This window comes from Canis lupus, chromosome 12 (assembly GCF_011100685.1).
Source record: "Canis lupus familiaris isolate Mischka breed German Shepherd chromosome 12, alternate assembly UU_Cfam_GSD_1.0, whole genome shotgun sequence".
Taxonomy (NCBI): Eukaryota; Metazoa; Chordata; class Mammalia; order Carnivora; family Canidae; genus Canis; species Canis lupus.
Window position 1 is genome coordinate 46668871 of NC_049233.1, and position 14516 is coordinate 46683386.

General features: G+C 37.7%; 1 protein-coding gene across 4 annotated transcripts in view; it reads left to right on the top strand.

The window, feature by feature from the left end:
- Positions 1–5120: 5120 nt before the first annotated feature.
- The window catches only part of HTR1E (5-hydroxytryptamine receptor 1E), a 94344-nt gene continuing 84948 nt past the window's right edge, over positions 5121–14516 (top strand). The window contains exons 1-3 of one of the 4 annotated variants that reach the window (XR_005367993.1): positions 5121–5255; positions 6133–6346; positions 9314–9331. The gene's annotated coding sequence lies outside the window, so the exon portion shown is untranslated. The other 3 variants (XR_005367992.1, XM_038554661.1, XM_038554663.1) reach the window with 3 other exon arrangements.

Consider the following 14516-nt stretch of genomic DNA (forward strand, 5'->3'; position numbering starts at 1 on the left):
TATGGTAGATTTAACCTAAAAAAAAAAGTGGAGAGTCTCCAAATGGTAGCTAAATAACATGTTCAGGGAACAGTCAGGCCAACCATAAAGAGCAAAGGAAGATAGGACCTCAAGTCAACTCCAACGACTTAAAGGAATAAAGGGAAGGAAGACAACTAGAATACAAAACATCATAGACCACTTAGAAAAATTAAAGGTATGTGGATGGAATTTGGCCAAAAGAAAAAAAAAAGAATACCAGAGTACCTAGAAAAAATTTAACCTATACAGTAATGAAAATATTCATATAAGTACTGGTTTCTGATCGCTTAAAATAGCAATATATGTATATTGGAAAGAATGGAGGAGAGGAGTGAGTATCCCAAAATTGATAAGTCCTCACCAATCAAAACAGGAAGTCAATAAGGAATTTCTCAACTTGATTACTAACACTATAATCGTATAAACATATCATTGTAAGTAAGGATATAACCACTGAAAATAAAGCAAACAAAAGCATTAAAAATGATCGCTTCTTAAAAGCAAGAGGGGCTCCTGGGTAGTGGATCAGATGAGCAGCTAACTCTGTTTTTGGCTGAGGTAGTGGTCTCAGGGTTGTGAATCAAGCCCCTAATCAAGCTCCAGACCCAACAAGGAATCTGCTTAAGACTGTCTCTCCCTCTCCCTCTGCCTCTCCTCCTGCTCTCTCTCTCTCTCTCAAACAAATAAATAAATCTTTTGAAAAAAATATGGGGGGGGGGCACTGGGTGGCTCAGTCAGTTAAGTGTCAGACTCTTGATTTCCACTCAGATCATGATCTCAAGTTCTTGAGATCAAGCCCCACATTGGGCTCCCCATTTAGTGGGAAGTCTGCTTGAGGATTCTCTCTCCTCTCCCCCCCACTCACTCTCTCTCTCTCTTTCTATCAAATAAATAAATGAATCTTTTTAAAAAAGTTCTCATCACAAGACAAAAATTATGTAAGGTGATGGATAACTACAATTACTGAGGTATTAATTTCACAATATATACATATATCAAATCATTGTGTTATATTTCTAAAATTAATACAATGTTATAGTTAATTATATCTCAATTTTTTTAAAAAAATGACTTTCTCAGTGGGGGTGGTAATGGGCAGTGGAATGTGAGTTTTTATTAAAAGCATTCTATGACTAAGTAATTTTTTAAATTTTGTACGTGTTTCATGTTAAATTTTTGTATTTGAAAAACTAGAATATTGGAAACTTCACATCTTAGAAATCAGAGAAATGATACTAGAAATTTGCTCATCCCAGAGATGAGCAGTAGACACGTCCCTATTTACAATGCCCTCATATGTCCAGCACCTGTTAACATGACATGTGCCAGGTTATATCATTGTAAAATTTTGGATCTTTTTTTCTTTCTTTTTCAACAGATATTTTTCAATAGATATTTTTCCTGAGCATTTAGCAGGTGTTAGGCATCATTCTAGGTCTGGAGCTATAGTAATAATCAAAACCAAATTCTTACTCAATGGAATTCATTCAGGGGTTGGGAGGAGCAGGCAATATAACAACTGAATACAGAAAGTGTCAGAGATGGTAAGTGCTTAAAATGAAAAAAGCTGAAAATTAAACATAATAATTTCGTAGTAAATTTTGCATGAATTAAACTATCAACCTGATAATATTTCCCCAACCCGAGATTCCAGCTATTCTTAAAGCTACTTAAAAGTTGAAAGAATAAACCAATAAATTATTGGTTTATACAATCATATAAATATTTTATATATTCAAAAATAAGCAAAAAAAGGATTAAATAAGAAGCAAACACTAAAACTTAGTACAAATACGAACAATCCATATTGTGTATAAAGTTGGTATAACTACACAGAAAAAGGAATGAATTAAAGTAACTTTGAACACAATACTTTGATCATATACACTTAGAAGAATATATTTCAAGGACAAAAACAAATAAATTCTCCTAAATTCATCAATTCTTAAAATTCTTCTTTTACATGATTGTATAAAATATCCCAAAAGTCAACATTCTTTAAAGGTATATTCAAGAAGTCTAGTTCCCACCCTACACCTTCCTCAATTCTCACCCACCTGCTTATGTAATCACTTTACTTTTGAGTTTATCATTCCTATGCTTCTTTTTTGAAAAACTAAACAAAGTGTATGTGTGCTTTTATTTATTTATTCTTTATTACACAAAAGTTCACTGCATACCCTGTTGGCACCTTGCTTAATTTTTTTTAATGACATATTCTGGAAATCATTCCATATAGTTACATAAAGATCTGCTCTATCACTTCTATAATGGCAAATTAAACCATTTTGTGGTTGTTAAACTAATCTAAGAGTAGGGTATTTAGATTGTTTCTGGTATTTTACTAATACAAGTCATTTTGCCATGATTAGTTTGGGGCATTTTTGTCTTGTGTTCAGGTGTATCTTTAGGGGCTTACTTTTTAGTGTTTGGCATAATGACTGGTTAAATGCTAGAGAAATAGTATGATAGTTATCTATACAATATTCAATTTCTCCTACCCACTAATAGAATCCTGGTTTAATTATAAGCCTCAGTATGCCAATTGAAAGACTATATTCCTTACTATTAAGGACACAAACTCAACAAGGAGAGGGTTTTGTTGTCCTACTGTCCTCTGCATTATTTCTGCCTAAAACTTAAACAAAATGTCTGGAACCCCATTTGCTACTTTGCACCATAAGACAACCTATAAAGTTGGAAATCTAAATACAAAGGATGGGATAGAAGATAAATGATACACTGGGTTCTGGTCCTAAAATGCCTGCCTCCAGACTTCTTTAATATGAAAGAGAAATAAATTTTTATATTGCTTGAACTATTTGCTTGAATTTTTCTTATAAATAGCCAAATAAAATCTTAGTGACATGGAAACTAGTACTTAAAAATGGAATGCTACTAAGTATTTAAGCCAAAGAATGTCAACAGTTAGTGAAGGAACAGCAGCTAGGAAGCTGGTGATCCTTATAATGAGGTAGCAAAATACTTAGTCAAATGCTTGCTTCTGAACTTTGGAAGAAGGTCCATGTTCTGATAGAGACTTCAGTGTTAAGGGTAATAGTTGGAATATTCATAAAGATCCATGTGCTGGCTCATATTTGTCATTTTTAGTAAAGTCTACAAGGGAGAGACAAACTCAGATCAGAACTACTACATCTATAAAGTGAGATGAAAGGAAACACTGCCTTAGTGAGGAAGGTGTTCTCTGCCCGAGGTCTGCAATCTAAGTTGAATGAAAGACCCACAGTTTGAAACTTCCAAGCTACGAAAGCAACCACTGCTTCCACACTTTCAACCAGAGCAGTAATGAGAGGTGTCTATAAAACTGCAGTCTTAACAGAATTTAAGATGGAAGGTGGATCTGTTGGCAATGACAAGATTGAAAGTGCAGCTTCCTAATAGAGACATTATTTCAAATCAGCCTTCAAGTTGAGAATGTTGGCCAAAAGTACAAGTTAGAAGTCCTCACGCTTTAGAATTATCTGTCTATGGGATAGCTAGGGTAGTATCATACTCTTTAGAATAGATATAAGGCCACCACAGCAGTCCCCAGACTATAACCATGAAAACTGTCCCTGCTTCCTTGATTTCTACCTTCCAGAGTAAAACCAGCTGCTACTAATGCTCAAGTGTTTACCTTAAAGCAGTTATAGCAGAAATGCTGCCCTGGGAGGGGGGGAGGATCTGTTATTGTCAGGAAGTCTAGCTGCTAATGGCTGCACTAACAGCAAGTTCACTAAATCAGAACACTCTTCCAGCTGGGTCTTGCTGACCAATACAACGTTATCTCATAATCCCTGATTCCTCTTAAATCAAAAAACTTGAATGCTGGTCTTTGACTCTTCTCAAGGGAAGGAAAAAGCATCTGCTTTTTTCCTTCTCTTGATTAAAATCTGCTTTGCCTTTTTTCAAATAAATCCCCTGGGTGAAATCATCACAAGGCAACTTGAAAAATGGATGGAACTTAAATTACTTGTACTTATTTCAAGCATAATAAACAGCATGCACAAAGGGATGGTGGAAAGAAGGCTCAAACCTGTCTGAACAACAATGAACAGGTTTGGCTGAGGCTTTAGGCACAGGAGAAGAGATATATTTGGGGAGGGCCTTGAAACCAATGCTAAGACATTTGGACTTTGTCCTGTAGGTGACAAGAATTCATAGAAAACAGTGGATGCTGATTGTAAACACTGTTTTTGTACAATTTATAGAGCAATGCCTAAAACTAAATCATGGAGTCAGCTCAGGACCTGTACAATACTGCACAAGTTCAACCGAGGACAGTTAATAAGCAAAATGGAGTAAATTAGTGGTTAAACTAGCAAGCCTCTTTCATGCTCACTAGCACAGGCAGCAATGGCAGGGTGAAAATGAGGCCAACTCTTCTTGTTAGGAAAAACTCTTCTGTTTGAATCTCTACAGAATCAGACAAACCAATGAAGAGCCTTATGTAGCATATCATGTATTATCCCAGGCACCTGGCTCAGTGGTTGAGCATCTGCCTTTGGCTCAGGTCATGATCCCAGGATTCTGGGATAGAGTCCCACATCAGGCTCCCTGCAAGGAGCCTGCTTCCCCCTCTGCCTAGGTCTCTGCCTCTCTCTGTGTGTCTCTCATGAATAAAATGTTTTTTAAAAAAATGATATATTATCCTTGCCAATTGAGAAGTTCTTAAATGTTGCCTTCTTTCTCTCCATCATTACCTGATAGTGGGTCAGCATTGGAATGCAGCTAGGAGCACCAAAAGTCAGATTTGTGACTCATCCACCATCCGCATTAAAATCTCTTCAAATACATGGCTAAGTGACTATTTACGAATGCACTGGCAATGCCTAGCCAAATACAAAGACGGAAACCCTCCTAAGCTTGCTAAGCAATTTTGAATTTTTTGCATCGATTTGTATAGTTCTTTCTATAAGCCTTAATCAAAATAAGATACAAAATATTTATGTCCAATAGACTGTGTCACATCACCCTGAGAGTGCACTATAATTTTTCTGAACTTTTGACAATGTGATCCTGAAACACGGTGTAATCTTGGAGAATTTAGTGAACAGCCATTATACCCACATCTGTGCAGTCATCTTGGCTGCAAGATGACAGTTTAGAATTTTGTCTCTAAACTGTCAGCTCCAGATTGCAAATTTGATCTGCCAGTTCATGAAGCCGGTCTCAGAGAGAGACCATTAGTCCTGGCTTTAAAAAGGTTTTGGAAAGCAAAAATGGATTCAAAGGTAAAATGAGTATTGAAAAACAATGAAACAAAAGAAATATACTCTCAGTGTCTCTCTAAGCAACAAAATAAATTATCCTAACATGAATGCAAGAGGAATATTACTATTTGTTAGAGCTTATCTTCCTCCCGCCTTCTCTCTTTCTCTCTTTTTACCACTCTCCTATTTGGTTCAGTACATTTTTTAAATTATGTCTTGCCCAGGGCAAAGATAGTTTCTGTTGGTGCTTCCCTCTGGAGGAAAAGCAGGGGTGAGTGTCATCTGAAGGTAGACAGCATTTTATTTGTTCTGTTGAAATCCTGGCACACTGCAGAGACTTGATAAAAGCTTAAAAAAATAAGGAAGAAATCTCCTATCGGTGGTACCATCAAGATCAATGTCCATGGTTATACTGAGAAAAAAATTTTTAACTCCACAAACTTCAGAGTTTGTGTTCCCGTGGATACATGAAAATCCTTCTGAATTCAAGCATTTCAGAGTTCCGATTATGATTTTTTTTCCTCCATAAAATAATATTTTCTGCTCCTAAAAAGAATGCAAAGCTATCAAACAAATTAACTAGACATTATCTTTTTGGCTTAAAGATTTGTTTAAATTAGTAATGTTCTCTAAATTATAGAACAATCTCCTCAGTGAGATAGCATACTGTATTAATGTAGAGACAAAGGTGATTGTCTGGTACAGAAATCCAGGAGCTCTTACTGGGCTACCAGATATTGTGAGTTGAATCGTGTCCCTAGAAAGATATGTTAAAGTCCTAATTCCTTGTACCCAGTATATATGACCTCATTCAGAAATAGGATCTTTGCAGATGTAATTCAGTCAAGATGAGATCACTAGACTGGGCCCTAATCCAATATGACGGGTCTCCTTATAGGAAAAGAAAAATGCCATGTGAGGACAGAGACACAGCAAGAACACTGTGTGACAAAGGAGGCAGAGATCGTGCTGATACAGCTGGAAGCCAATGAATGTCAAGGATTGCTGGCCGCCACCAGAAGCTGGAAGAGGCAAGAAAGGACTCTACCAGAGTCTCAGATGGAGCATCACCCTGCCCAAATCTGGATTTTGAACTTCCATCATCAAAACCTGTGAGAGAATAAATTTCTGTTCTTTTATTTATTTATTTTTTAAATTTCTGTTCTTTTAAGCCATTTACTTTCTGATACTTTGTTACAATATTCCAGGAAATATAACAATACTGTATTAGAACAATGGCAGGAAATAGGAAGTCAAGCTGGATTGGGAAAAAACACAAATTTCTCTCAGACAACTTGGATTTGTATCTTGGTTCTGCCACAATCCTGGTACATGTATATTATGGTTATCATTATATGCTAATAAACTGTTTTTACCTGAATTACAGAATGATTAATCCTTAAATAAATCGTCAAAGTCTATAATCCCATGCAAGTGGTCCAAGAATCAAGAGTTGGACTAACCCAACTATTCTAGACTGCTAGGGTTACTCTGATATGTCCTACCAAACAACCAGATATATCACTTTGATGCTTTAAAAATAATTTTGTTTCTTGATATCACAGATTTTTTAAAGTTTCCACTTGGCAGATTTTAAAACAGTGGTGAGAAAGTAGGTAAAGTGTTAATAACTGTAATGAAGGCAAGTTAGAATGACACTCTGTGTATGTATGTGTTATTGTTGATAGTCTCACTTGAGATAGTGAGATTGGCTTTGTAGACCACTGCAATGGATTGAACTGTGTCCCTCTAAAATTCATTCATTGAAACCTTAACCCCTCATGTGACTGTATTAGAGACAGAGCTTTTAAGGAGGTAATAGGCTTAATGAAACCATAAGGGTGGAGCCTTGATCCACTAGGACTAGTGTCATTATAAAATGAAAGAAACACCACATCTATCTCCCTCTGTCTCTCTTCCTCTCTCCCTTCCTCCCTGCAACCATCTCTGTCTGTCTCTGTCTTTCTCTTTCTCCATTATGTGAGGACAGAAAAACACAGTCATCTGCAACCAGAAAGAAAGTCTTACCAGAAACCGAACCAGGATAGAACATCCTTGATCTTGGACTTTACAGTCTCCAGAACCATGAGAAAATACATTTCTTTTTTTTTTTTTTTACATTTTTTTATTTAAATTCAATTTGCCAACATATAGTATAACACCCAGTGCTCATCCCATCAAGTGCCCTCCTCAGTGCCCACCACCCAGTTACCCCATCCCCCCATCCACCTCCACCTCCCCTTCCGCAACCCTTTGTTTGTTTCCTGGAGTTAGGAGTCTTTCATGGTTTGTCTCCCTCTCTAGTTTTTCCCACTCAGTTTCTCTCCTTTCCCCTATAATACCTTTCAGTGTTTCTTATATTCCAAGTATGAGTGAAACCATATGATGATTGTCCTTCTCCGACTGACTTATTTCACTCAGCATAATACCCTTCACTTCCATCCATGTCAAAGCAAATGGTGGGTATTCATCCTTTCTGATGGCTGGCTAATATTCCATTGTATCTATATGCCACATCTTCTTTATCCATTCATCTGTTGAAGGCCATCGTGGTTCCTTCCACAGTTTAGCTATTGTGGACATTGCTGCTATGAACATCGGGGTGCAGGTGCCCTAGGCTTTCACTACATCAGTCAGTATCTTTGGGGTAAATCCCCAGCAGTGCAATTGCTGGGTCGTAGGGTAGCTCTATTTTTAACTTCTTGAGGAACCTCCACACTGTTTTCCAGAGTGGCTGCACCAGTTTGCATTCCCATCAGTAGTGCAAGAGGGTTCCCCTTTCTCCACATCCTCTCCAACATTTGTTGTTTCCTGTCTTGTTAATTTTCCCCATTCTCACTGGTGTGAGGTGGTATCTCATTGTGGTTTTGATTTGTATTTCCCTGATGCCAAGTGATGTGGAGCATTTTTTTATGTGCTTGTTGGCCATGTGTATGTCTTCTTTGGAGAAATTTCTGTTCATGTCTTCTGGCCATTTCATAATTGGATTGTTTCTTTCTTGGGTGCTGAGTTTGATAAGTTCTTTATAGATCTTGGATACAACTTCCTTATCTGATATGTTATTTGCAAATATCTTCTCCCACTCTGTATGTTGTCTTTTAGTTTTGTTGACTGTTTCTTTTGCTGTGCAGAAGCTTTTTTTTAAGCTACCCAGTCCGTGTTATTTTGTTATGGCAGCCTGAGCAGTCAAAGACAACCATTAAACATCTGGCAAGGTAAAAAAAAGGGCTGCATAATATGAACAGTTAGAGAAAATCTATTCTAAGACAAAACTACTGTTTTGAAAATACGTTGTATCTGAGTCTTCAGCAACATTTTGGTTCTCTTTTTAACACATTAAGGAATCCTTTGGGGAAGTCTTTGGAAAACACAGATTCCTAGGCTACTGGGGGCCATAGCCTCAGAGATTATGATTCAGTAGATCTAGGGCAGGTTCTGGGTTTTGTTGCTTTTGTGTTTACATTCCCCAGATGATTCTGATGCATCACCAGGTTTAGAAACTTGCTGTGCCAGGGAAACATATCAGAAGGAATAGAGTTAATAAGTGAAATCCCCTTCTCTCATATTTTCTTCTCTTCCCCTCAAACCTACCTATCCCTCACCTACCTTTTTCTTACCAGTTAAATGATTTTAAGTTCATCAGAGTGTTGGATTGAAATCAGCATATAGAAATTTTCTGATAAACAACAAGAAACCTGCCACTGTCTGGTCCAACAATTAGACAGTGTACACAAAAGCAGAACACAGACGTGGGGAGGCCACATAATTAGTTGTCTGCTCAAGAGGTCTGCCACAGACCTCCTGATACTTGTATTCAAAATGGCCTTCTAGGTTCTTCTATTTACTTTCTTTTTACCTTTGCACTTTTTTTGTCTCCCAGCCTAGAAACAGGTGAAATTCCAACATTCCTTTTCCTTCCTGACCCTCCTCTCGAGTTAGTCATCAAATCCTATTGATCATGCCTTTTTAAGTCTGTCTCAAATACTTCCCTTTTTCTATATTATCCATAACCTCTTATTTCTGATTCATATAACTTAACACATATTTACTAAAATAGCTCTGATTTTCCTTGCTTGCAGTCTTGACCTGCTGTGATCCAATCCAGACTAAGATCCTTCATACATTTTATAGTGCCCGGCAGGGTTGCTCTTCCTTTCAAGGTAAATTTCAATCGTCTTACCTCAGCCCTGACTCCTAAACACACACCCCAGGGCCAGTCACACTGAAATATTTTATTTGCTGAGCACTTTATCCTATTATTCAAACTAATTTCACAAATTAGCTATCATAAATTGCCTCTCTGCTCAGACTAGGACTTCCTCAAAATTTGTCCATACTCATCATTCCTTCCAAGCCATCCTAAATACTGCCTCCTTCCTGAAATGCTATAGATCTTCACCTATAGGGTTAATAGGAAAAAATCATTTCTGTGAATAACTCAAATCTCTGAATAGGCCTGTTTTGGGTAAGAAAAGAATATGGAGAGGTAAAAATCAAGCCTTGCATTGTGCCTCTAGAGCCTGGGATATGAAGTAGAGTCTGATGAAGCTATGATAAAGACAAAATCCAGTGCTTGGAGGTAGTCAGCTCTGCATCCCTTATCTCCCCAATGACTCCCCAACAGTGCTGCGGGAGGCACAGTCTTTCCTTCACCATTCAACACAGCCATGGAGAACAAAATGACCATGAAGGGAAGGCTCGAACCATCTTCCAAATAAGGAGCCATTGAAGCTGTAACATCAGGGACCCTTATAATGTAAGGATAAGGGAAAGAGTTGAAAATCCACTGAGAGAAAGGTAAAATAGCAGAATATTCCACAATTGGTGCTGTCATTATGATGTTTGAAGTTCCTAGGCCTGAAATTTCAAGACAGGCTCTTGTGAAGAAACTCTATCTACTTTCCTTCCAAGGACTCACTTTGGGAAGTACTTGGTGATAATAATTTCCAGAGCCTGATGTAATTAACTTTAAAAACCTTTTTAACCTGCACCCCGATTTTATAGCAGCAATGTCCACAATAGCCAAACTGTGGAAGGAGCCTCGGTATCCATTGAAAGATGAATGGATAAAGAAGGTGTGGTATATGTATACAATGGAATATTACTAAGCCATTAGAAAAGACCAATAGCCACTATTTGTTTCGATGTGGAAGGACCTGGAGGGTATTGTGCTGAGTGAAATAAGTCAATCTGAAAAGGACAAACATTATATGGTCTCATTCATTTGGGGAATATGAAAATTAGTAAAAGGGAATAAAGGGAAAGGAGAGAAAATGAGTGAAAATATCAGTGACAAAACATCAGACACCTAACTCTGGGAAACGAACAAGGGGTAGTGGAAGGGGAAGTGGGCAGGGGGTTGGGGTGACTGGGTGATGGGCAATGAGGGGGGCACTTGGCGGGATGAGCACTGGGTGTTATGCTATGTGTTGGCAAATTGAACTCCAATTAAAAATTTTTTAAATAAAAAATAAAAATAAAAAAATAAAAACCTTTTTAAATACCAACTCTTTCTGAAAGGATTGTGGCCAATTATCTCTGTATAGACACATGGCACACATGGAATTCCCATGCTAACCCAGTCACCTGTGAATTCAAGAATTTGCTGGAACTGAAGTAGATTTGGGACCCTCAGACATGCATTCTTTTCCCCTCAGACTCAGAGAAAAATAATTATGTCTCCATGGTGCTTTTACTTCCAGTTTTAGTATACTCCTTAATACAAGTTCACTGATTTTCTGTTTCCTATCACATCAGGCTTTGTGTCAATCTTTAAGGAGGATGCTAATGATAAAAGTACCAACTCTGGAGTCAGGAGATCCAGGATCTAATTAATACAGACCCTGCCTCTGGCCAGATGTGTGGCTTTGGAAATAGCCATACACACGTTTCTTTTTTTTTACTCAGACAGAAAAATCAGCCATACATAGGGCGAGCCTACACGTCTTTCCAATTCGGCTTAGCCCCAATTCCTTCACAGAGGCTTCTCTGCTCCTTTAGCTCTTTCATGTAGTAATCTATTTAAGTGCTTTCTCTTACCTTGACTTTGGAGTTCCTTGAGGGAGGGACAAGACATATGTCTTTCAAACTCCCAAGCTGGAGTTGTTTAAGAAATATTTCTTGGAAATGTTTCTTGGAAATGTTAACTATTTCTACTCTTTACTGAGTGAACTGCTTCTCATGATTATTTTCAGTGAAGAAGCACGTTGATCACTAGCCACTGCCATTACCACTAGAGCCTGAGGTTTGGTTCCATGATAGGGTTCTCCTAATCCACCTAGTCTGCCTTACAGATTTCTTTATGGAAATAGAGCATGGAGAAATAGCCAGTGTTTGCCCAGAGAATAGAGCTTTTTCTTAGTGCAAGGCCAACTGTACCTATGAAGTTGGACCTTGATGACATATTCTCATCAATTAAGCTAAGCAACCTAGATTCATTATTTTGTTCCTTATATCCTGAGGTTGGTGAATACCATTAGCCAATAGAGTGAATGGGTTTCTTTTTCTTTTCAAATTTTTTATTTAAATTCTAGTGAGTTAACATACAGTGCAGTATTGGCTTCGGGAGCAGATTTCAGTGATTCTTCACTTACATACAGCACCCAGTGTTCATCACAACAAGTGCCCTCCCTAATACCCATCACCCATCTAACCCATCCCCACCCATCTCCCTCCATCAACCTCAGTTTGTTCCCTGTCCTCAAGGGTCTCTTATGGTTTGTTTCCTTCTCTCTTTTTTCTTTTTCCCCCTTCCCATATGTTCATCTGTTTTTTTTTTTTCCTTGAATTCCACAAAGGAGTGATATCATATGTATTTGTCTTTGACTGACTTATTTCACTTAGCATAATACTCTCTAACTCCATCCCACATCATTGCAAATCACAAGATTTCACTTCTTTTGATGATTAATATTTCATTATGTGTGTATATGTATATATATATACATATACACACACACATCACATCATATCACATCTTTATTCATTCATCAGTCAATGGACATTTGGACTCTTTCCATAGTTTGACTATTGTTGATAACGACAAGTAAATATTTTAAAGAGAAAATGCCTTCATTCAAAAGCATCGATGGAGAATGTCATCAATTGATAATTTTTTTCTTAATATTTTGTCACCACCAGGCACATCTCTATAGAGCCCCTACTGGAATCCCTCCTTGGAGGAAGTACATTCAGCCATATGACTTACTTTAGCAAAGGGAATATGAATAAGAGTGATTTATCCTATAATGAAGTAAAAGCTTTAAGAGCCATAGTGATATTCTATCATTACTCTTCCCTCTAAGGATTGGTCTGACCCCATCAGCCTAGACTAGGTCCCCTAATGAACATGGGAGTGGACCTGCTGCAGCCAATCACAGCTAATGTTTACTGTGGGCAAGATAAACACCTTTGCTGTATGTCTTTGAAGTTATGCTTTGATCCCATAACATAACTTACTAACAGCTGATTAGTGTAGAAAGTTACCTATAGACATTTCATCCTCTCCCTCTGGCCTTCATCACACCAAAAACATGGAATGCAATTTGAAGTTCAGTCTTTAAAAGCAACAGTAGGGCAGCCCCGGTGGCCCAGTGGTTTAGCGCCGCCTTCAGCCCAGGGTATGATCCTGGAGACCCGGAATTGAGTCCCACATCAGGCTCCCTGTGTGGGGCCTGCTTCTCCCTCTGCCTGTGTCTCTACCTCTGTGTGTGTGTGTGTGTGTGTGTGTGTGTGTGTGTGTGTGTGTGTTTCTCATGAATAAATAAATAAAATCTTAAAAAAAAAAAAAAAAAAGCAAGAGTAAAGAGGCACCTGGGTGGCTCAATCAGTTAAGCACTTGACTCTTGATTATAGCAGGTCATGATATCAGGGTTGTGAGATGGAGCCCACATCTGCTTAAGATTCTCTTTCTTTCTCTCTGCCCTCCCTCTGCTCCCCTCCCCACCCAAGTGCTCTCTCTCTAAAAGCAAAACAAAACAAAACAAAAACAGCAACAGTAAAAGAAATAAGAAGTATGTCATAGGGTTGTTGGGATTGTTTGGTAGGATACCAGACACAGAGAACCTAGGATTGTGTAAGCTCAGTAAGCATGAGCTCCTCCCCCACCACATTTCCTTCCTTTCCCATTTTATTTCTACTTCCGCAGTGGAGGTAGGAAACTACAGGCAAATGTCTACTAGAATATTGATTTTTCTCCATACTGGTGACATTAAAAAGATCATATATAGTCCTAACCATAAGAATCTTCTAGTCTGACTAGTATGAGGAAAATGCAACATATGTATGCTTGCTTTCTCATATAAAGTAAATTTCCAACATCCAAGCAGAGAGCTAACAAATGAGATTAGGATGTGTTTTGGGGATGGATACAAGCTATTGTTCATCATTTTTCCTACTCCCCACCACTACCAACCACCCCTTCCTATACACACATAACCATCACCCATACCTCCAGCTGGTATTCCCTGATCTCAAGGCTGGATTAGACTGCCCTCCTTTGTGTTTCCACAAAACAGTGTCGTTCCCTCTTCTCCCAACTATTATTTAAGATTGGGTTTGTTACTTTGTGAATCAGCTTTCCCATTAGATTCTATGGTGCATCAAAGAAGAAACTGTTTTCTTTATTGTATTCCTAGAAGCTGGCTCATGCCTGGTAAAGGGTAGGTGTTTATCAACATTTTGAATGAATGAATGAGCTTTATCAATTAATTCCTTCATATGACTTCTGAGTTCTCACCACAAATTGATAAATTTGTTACACTATGTGCCCAAGTCTTCAGTCAATATCTTTATAGATAGTTTTTTAACTGACAAGGAATTCGCCATTATGAAATCAGCATGTAATTTACATATACCTACAATCTTAAAGTGCTCCTAGAATCCCATGGAAAATCAAATGGGCAATCTACAAATTGACAAAAAAAAAAAAAATCTACAAATTGAATTATCAGCTCCTAGTTAAGCAGATGTTGACTTTTATTAAAACTGGTAAAGTATATTCTAGAAATTAATTGTTTGAGAATAATCATGAACCTCATGCTAAGGTATGATGTATGCTAAGTTATGTTCAGGATACCTTATATAAGATATGTTTCCAAATATATAAGATATGTTTCCATAGTTGCTAACGCTGTAATAATCAAAGAACAATTAAGCTAATTTCCTTTTAAAAGGACCAAAATGAAGTCAAATTTTATTCATCTTTTGAAAAGATTCTGGAGTTGCCAGAATAGGACCATATCCTCATTTACCCCTGGGCTATCTAAAAAAAACCTTGATCCT